The following is a 6523-nucleotide window of genomic DNA, read 5'->3' as shown; positions in this document are numbered from 1 at the left end:
TACAGAGCCTGGCACACAGTAGATCATTAATAAATGCCTAATGATTGATACCTAATGAGAGGCGGTTCCAAAAGATATTCTCTAAGAGTTCCCTTATAACTCTAAATCCTATGATCCTATAAAATAAGATAATATATAAAAAAGTTCCTTGTAAATTGCAATGAACCATACAAATATCAGCTATTTATAAGTCTGTGCTAAGCATGGATGCCTAATATTTAAAAGTTGGGGGCCAGCTAGGTGGTACAGTGAAAAAGAGCACTGGCCCTGGAGTCAGGAGGACATGAGGTCAAATCTGGCCTCAGACACTTGATACCTAACTAGCTGTGTGATCTTGAGCAAGTCACTTAACCCCAATTGCTTTACCTTTCCCCTACCAAAAAAAAAAAAAGTTGGAATAGAATAAAAAGCAATGATTCTCTCTGGATGTTTCTCTTTGCTCCTTTGTACTCCTTTGCTCAGGGAGAAGATGAAAAACAATGAGAGAGACGGTGCTGTAAGGCAAGGAGGGGAATGGCTCCAAGAAATGGACTTCAGTCTCTTGCTTCTGTATTTGTTCTTTCCTATCCTCGATGAAGAAAGAGTCTGGAGTCTCTAATCTTGGGAGTTTTTAAAAGTCGGGAGGACACCTAGGTATCCTAACATTCCAGAGTCCAGTTTTCTCAGTCAGTCCAACATCAGGACTTAGAGGACCAAGGAGGGAATCCCAGTCCAGGATTTAGCTGAGATGATGACTCCTCCAGCAGTCATGCAGCATCTGAGAAGGAACTTGGTGGAATCACTGTTTTATAGGAAGTAAGCTAAGAGTATGTCCCCAGCATATTGTTTGTACATTTGTTCTTTCTATATCTTTAAAGTAAATGACCCTTTGTACTGGCAAAAAAAAAAAAAAGGAAGAAAGAGGCCCAGTAAAAAGTGTACTGAAGTTGGAGTCAGAGGACCTAAGTTTGAATACTAGCACTGCCACTTAGTAGCTAGGTGACTTGGGGCAAGTCAGATAATCTCTCTAAATCTCAGTTTCTGCATCTGTAAAATGAGGAAGTTGATCTAACTGGTCTCTAAGATTCCCTCCCAGGAATTCTAAATATATGAAAATGCATACAATGCAAAAATAATGCTGAGTTAAGTCTAATATTAATGCAATGATTTAGAAGTAGATTCAGAGTTTTGCAGTGCCTCAGGGTTACTGATAAAAAAAAAACAATGATTGTTGTCTTGGAAAAGCACAGAAGTGCCAATTAATAGAGGTTCACAGTATGCTACATAAACCAGTCTTTACTGTCCCCAAGTTTGCCCTCCCATCAACAGAAGGTTTTTTTGTTTTGTTTTGTTTTGTTTTTACCTTTACAATATCCCTAGATACTTCATTATAATTTGGTGATTGAAGCTAGGGCAGAGATGAAGCAATGTAAGGCTATGGCATTAACCTCTTACCACCCCTAGCATGATTCCCCCCATCCTTACCCCTTTCCATCAGTGCTCCCTGGTCCCCCAAATGAAACAGATATACAAGACCTACAAGCTTTTTCATACTGGGAAATGCTAAAACCAAAAGCCTACTGAGAGGGACCTTGGAAAAAATCAAGACTGAGTCTAATCTTGGCCAGGCACAGTGCCAACCAAATTGATTTACAGTAGAGAAGTGTGTTCATTCCCAAAGGACCCTTGAACTGATGCTGGGTATCAGTTAATTAACACTTACTTTGTGAGGAACTAAATTGAACAGGAGTGCTCTACTGGAGTGGAGACAATCTCATTTCCTTCCCGAATCTAGGTGATCTGGGAAAAGACCCTTTAGAGTTCTCATCAGTAATATGAAAGGGAAAGGAATTAAAAAGAAAACAAAGACTGTGTTCCAAAAGTTTGCCATTAGTCAGCAAATAAATCACATAGGTGATCAAAACCTATGTCTAGAGTTGGAAGAGGTATTAGAAGCCCCCTAGTCAGACTCTGTTCTGCAGATAAAGAAAGAGGTTGCAAAAAAAAAAAAAAAGACTGTTCTGGGCCTCCTTCTCTTCTTTGGGGTGGCTAGGTGGTACAGTGAATAGAGCACTGGTCCTGGAGTCAGGAGGACCTGAGTTCAAATTCGGCCTCAGATACTTAACACTTACTAGCCGTGTGACCTTGGGCAAGTCACTTAACCCCAATTGCCCTGCTTTCTCCCCTCCAAAAAGACAAAAAAAAAAAAAGAGGTTAATAGATATTAGCCAAGATCACAGAGATAGTAAGTGGAAAAGCTAGGATTCAAGAGTCTGGCTCCTGAACTAGCATACTTTCCTCTCTACCATACTGACCTTCCGTGTTGTGTAGGGCACTGTATCCAGGGCATTGTGTGGTCCCCTATTTATATAAAGTGCCATCAGGCAAAAAATAAATAAAAGACAATCCTCACCACATCCTCTTAGAATCCCTAGCTTCATTCAAGATTCAATTCATGTGCAGCTTCCTGTCAGAAACCTTTCCTCATCCCCGCCTTATTGTTAGTATTATCACATACAAGGTGTCCCAATAGTCTTAGTTACAGTTTAAGCTCACGAAAGCCTAATACTGCATCTAAAACTTTTGGGACATCCTATAAAAAGACTCAGGCTTAAAACCAGGAAGACCTGGTTTTTAAGGTCTATCTAGGACACACACTATATATGACTCTGGGTAAATAACCTCAGTACTTTGGGCAACTCACTAAGTCTCAAAGATCCTGACCCACATTGATAGAAAGATTTTCCTCACCTAGAGTTCTGCTCATGCAGTCACCCACCCAGTCCCTATTCTTGTTCTTATAAGTTTCCAGGCAAACTAAAGCCCTCTAGGAAAATGGAAGCTCCTTGAGGGCAAGGAGCTCTTTTTCATTTCATCTTTGTATCCTGAGTGCCTTACACATAGAAAACATTTAATAGATGTTTTGGTTGGATTGGATTGGATTAGGCTGGACTAGAAGTGATTGTCCTCTACAGTTTATTTTTCTAGAAATCAGAGTTATCTATGCCCTAAATCGCTATTGATTAGAGAAACACAAATTAAAATAACCTTAAGATACCACCCCACACCTATCAGATTGGCTAATATGACAGAAAAGTAAAATGATAAATGTTGGAGAGGATGTGGGAAAATTGAGTTGTAAACTGATCAAACCATTCTGGAGAACAATTTGGGCCTATGCTTTAAGGGCTATGAAACTGTGCTTAGCCTTTGATCCAGCAATATCACTGCTAGGTCTATATCCCAAAGAGATCATTAAAAAGGAAAAAAGACCCACATGTACAAACATATTTATAGTAGTTCTTTTCTGGTAGTCAAAAATTGGAAATTAAGGGGATGCCCATCAACTGGAGAATGGCTGAACAAATTATGGTATATGAATGTAATGGAATAAATATTATAATAGTATAAGAAATGATGAGTAGGAGGATTTCAGAAAAATCTGGAAAGACTTCCATGAACTAATGCAAAGTGAAGTGAGCAGAACCAGGAGAACATTGTACATAGTAACAACAACATTGTACAATGATCAACTATGAATGATTTAACTCTTCTTAGCAAAACAATGATCCAAGACAATTTCCAAAGGACTCATGATGGAAAATGCTATCCATATTCAGAGAAAGAACAGATGGAGTCTGAATGCATATCAAAGCATACCATTTTAGCTTTATTTTTTTAGTGGGTTTTTTTCCTTTTGGTCTGTTTCTTCTTTCACAACATGACTAAGATGGAAATATGTTTTGCGTGATTGCATACATATAACCCATATCAAGTTGCTTACTGTCTTAGGCAGGGGGAGGTGAGGGAGAGGGAAAAACTTAGAACTCAAAAACTTTTTTAAATGAATGTTAGAAATGTTCTTTACATGTAATTGGAAAAAGTAAAATATTGTTATTAAAAAAGAGTTTATTCTTCTAAACAGAAAAATAGGATTAGTACAAATACTAAAATTTTTAAGTAAATATACAATGATAATAATTCACAATATTTAATGATGTAGTGTTTTAAGGTTTATGAAGTCCTCTCCCTAGAGTAACCCCATAATGATAACAGTTAATATAAAGATGCCAAATCCATTACTACACTATTACCCCTAACTTTATAGGAAAACCTTCAATGCATCTCTGAACCTCAGTCTTTACATCTATAAAATTATAATTATGGTATAAGATGACCTCACAAAACTATCAATAACTCCTGCCTGTTAAAGGTGAGGTTCAACTAAATGATTTCTAAGATCCTTTATGACTCTAATCTTCATGATCCCATATACAGTGAAAAACAACTAGGCAAAGGCACAGAGATAGGAGATTTTGTGGAGGTTCAATCAACCAAACTTGGTAACTGATTGAATATGAGGGATGAGGAACATTAAGATGTAAAACCAGGGAAACTGAGAAGATGATGATACCCTCTATTGAAAGAGTAAAGTTCAGATTGAGAAAAGTTTTGGAGAAAAGATCATAGAATCATAGCTTTCTAGATGGAAGGGACTTTTTAAAGGTATTCTACTCTGACCCCATTATTCTATAGTTGAGGAACCCTGAGATGCAGAGGTTAAAATGCTGACTTAAGTTCACAAAGGTATTAAGTGGATGAGCCAGAATTTGAACCCAAACCCCTCTGATTCTAAGTGCTGTATTCTTTCTACAATGTCCCATGTCGATGTTAAGAAGCCTCAGAACTAGAACGAGGCCTGTGATATTTATTTATTCCTTTTTGGGGTCCAGACCAGAGAAAATTCCCTCCATTGATACATCTGTAACTTATCAGCTTAGAGAAGTGCCTAGAGTACTAAGAGTTTGAGTGATCTCCCTAAATTCCTAAGCTAGCATTTGTCAGAGGCAGGATTTGAACCCAGGTCTTTCTGACTGCAAAGCCAGACCTCAACGCATTATGTCATGACGCTCCTCTGCAATGGTCTTTCCATTAGACCTGAAAATTCATTTGGTTATGAAGCTCAGTCAATCGTTCTCCTTCCTCCATTACCTGCATATTAAGCAGAAACTCCCTCAGGACAATGAGAAAGTTCCTATAGAAAGGTGGCTGCTGCACCAGAAGTTTCCCTCCTCCCTGGTCTCCCCAGTCTAATTCCATTTCTTTTGTACATCATCTTAAAGGATCATTTTTTTCTTTCTCTTTTGGAACAAGAAAAGGTTGAGTTTTCTGAAATCAGACAATGTGGGAAGGAGGAGGTGAAGAAGGGAGCTCTCTAAGGAAAATTACCACAAGAACAAAAGCTTGTCCAAATTATGCAATAAGCTCTCATCATGCTACAAAATTGTTCTTTAGCTGGGGGTGTCATGATGGAAGATGGAAGAATTTTAAATAGTTCTTTTCTCGATGGGGATTCACGAACCAAATGAGTGTGTATGCATATGCAGGCAAGAAATGAAGCTTAAAACATCTTCTCAGAATTCTTTGGCTCTGGAAAGAAACCAAGGGAGAAAAGACCCTCAAAGTACATGCTGCGTGTATCAGCTTTGGCATTTATAGTGGGATAGTTGAGAAGTATATGTCTAACCTCAAAAGGACTCAAGATAGTAGAAGAGAAAACACAGTGGACTGAGGCCAAGAAATAATGGTTCTGGTTTTGTCTTGGTTACTAGTGAGCTATGAGACCTTAGACAAAGCATTTAATTTCCCTTAGGTTCAGTGTTTTCATCAATAAAATGAGATAGTGAACTAGATCAGGGGTTCCCAACCTTTTTCCATTTTCAGACTCACTTGGTTTTTGGTAAACCTTCCCATAATTCCTATTTGATACAAAAGTAAATACATTCTAGTATTTACCATGCATATGCACCTAAGAAGTAAAATTAAGAGATTTCAGCAGGACAATGGAGAGAGGCAGCATGGCATAGTGGACTGGGGGCTGGCCTCAAAGCCAGGAAGAGCTGGGTTCAGGTGTCACCTCTGACATATGCTATCTGTGGAACCTGGGCAAATCACTTAACCCTTCAATGTTGTAGTCAGTCAATGAGCATTTATGAAGCACTTTCTATTCCCAAGATATTGTATTAAACTCTGGGGATACAAAGAAAAATAACCTTCTAAGACTAGAAACTGCAGAGAAGGTATGGACCTGCATTGGTGAAGGGAGATCCCTCACCTTGGAATTCCATATATCACAAGTCTCAAACATTTTGGTCTCAGAGCCTCGTTACACTAAAAAAATTACTGCAGAAGACTTCAAAGAGCTTTTGTTTGTTGGATTATGTCTGTCAATATTTACCATATTAAAAGTTAAAATTTCTTTGTATTAATATTAAAAATAATTTTGGTCTCACAGACCCCTGGAAGAGTCTCAGGGAGTTCCTAGAGCACATGTTCTAGAGCACATGTTGAGCATTGTTGCTCTACACAATTGAAATCACAAGAAAAGTACTCTAACTCCCTAAGAAAGATACATACATGGTTCATATATGTATATACACACGTGTGTACATACGTGTTTGGGTGTGTGCATACACATATACATATATTGGATAGACAGATAGATAGATAGATAGATAGATAGATAGATAGATAGATAGATAGA

The sequence above is a fragment of the Petaurus breviceps genome, unplaced genomic scaffold (assembly GCF_028583685.1).
Source record: "Petaurus breviceps papuanus isolate PSGF00001 unplaced genomic scaffold, PetGlider_PUasm1.0 77, whole genome shotgun sequence".
In the NCBI taxonomy this organism is placed as follows: domain Eukaryota; kingdom Metazoa; phylum Chordata; class Mammalia; order Diprotodontia; family Petauridae; genus Petaurus; species Petaurus breviceps.
This window is presented reverse-complemented; position numbering follows the sequence as displayed.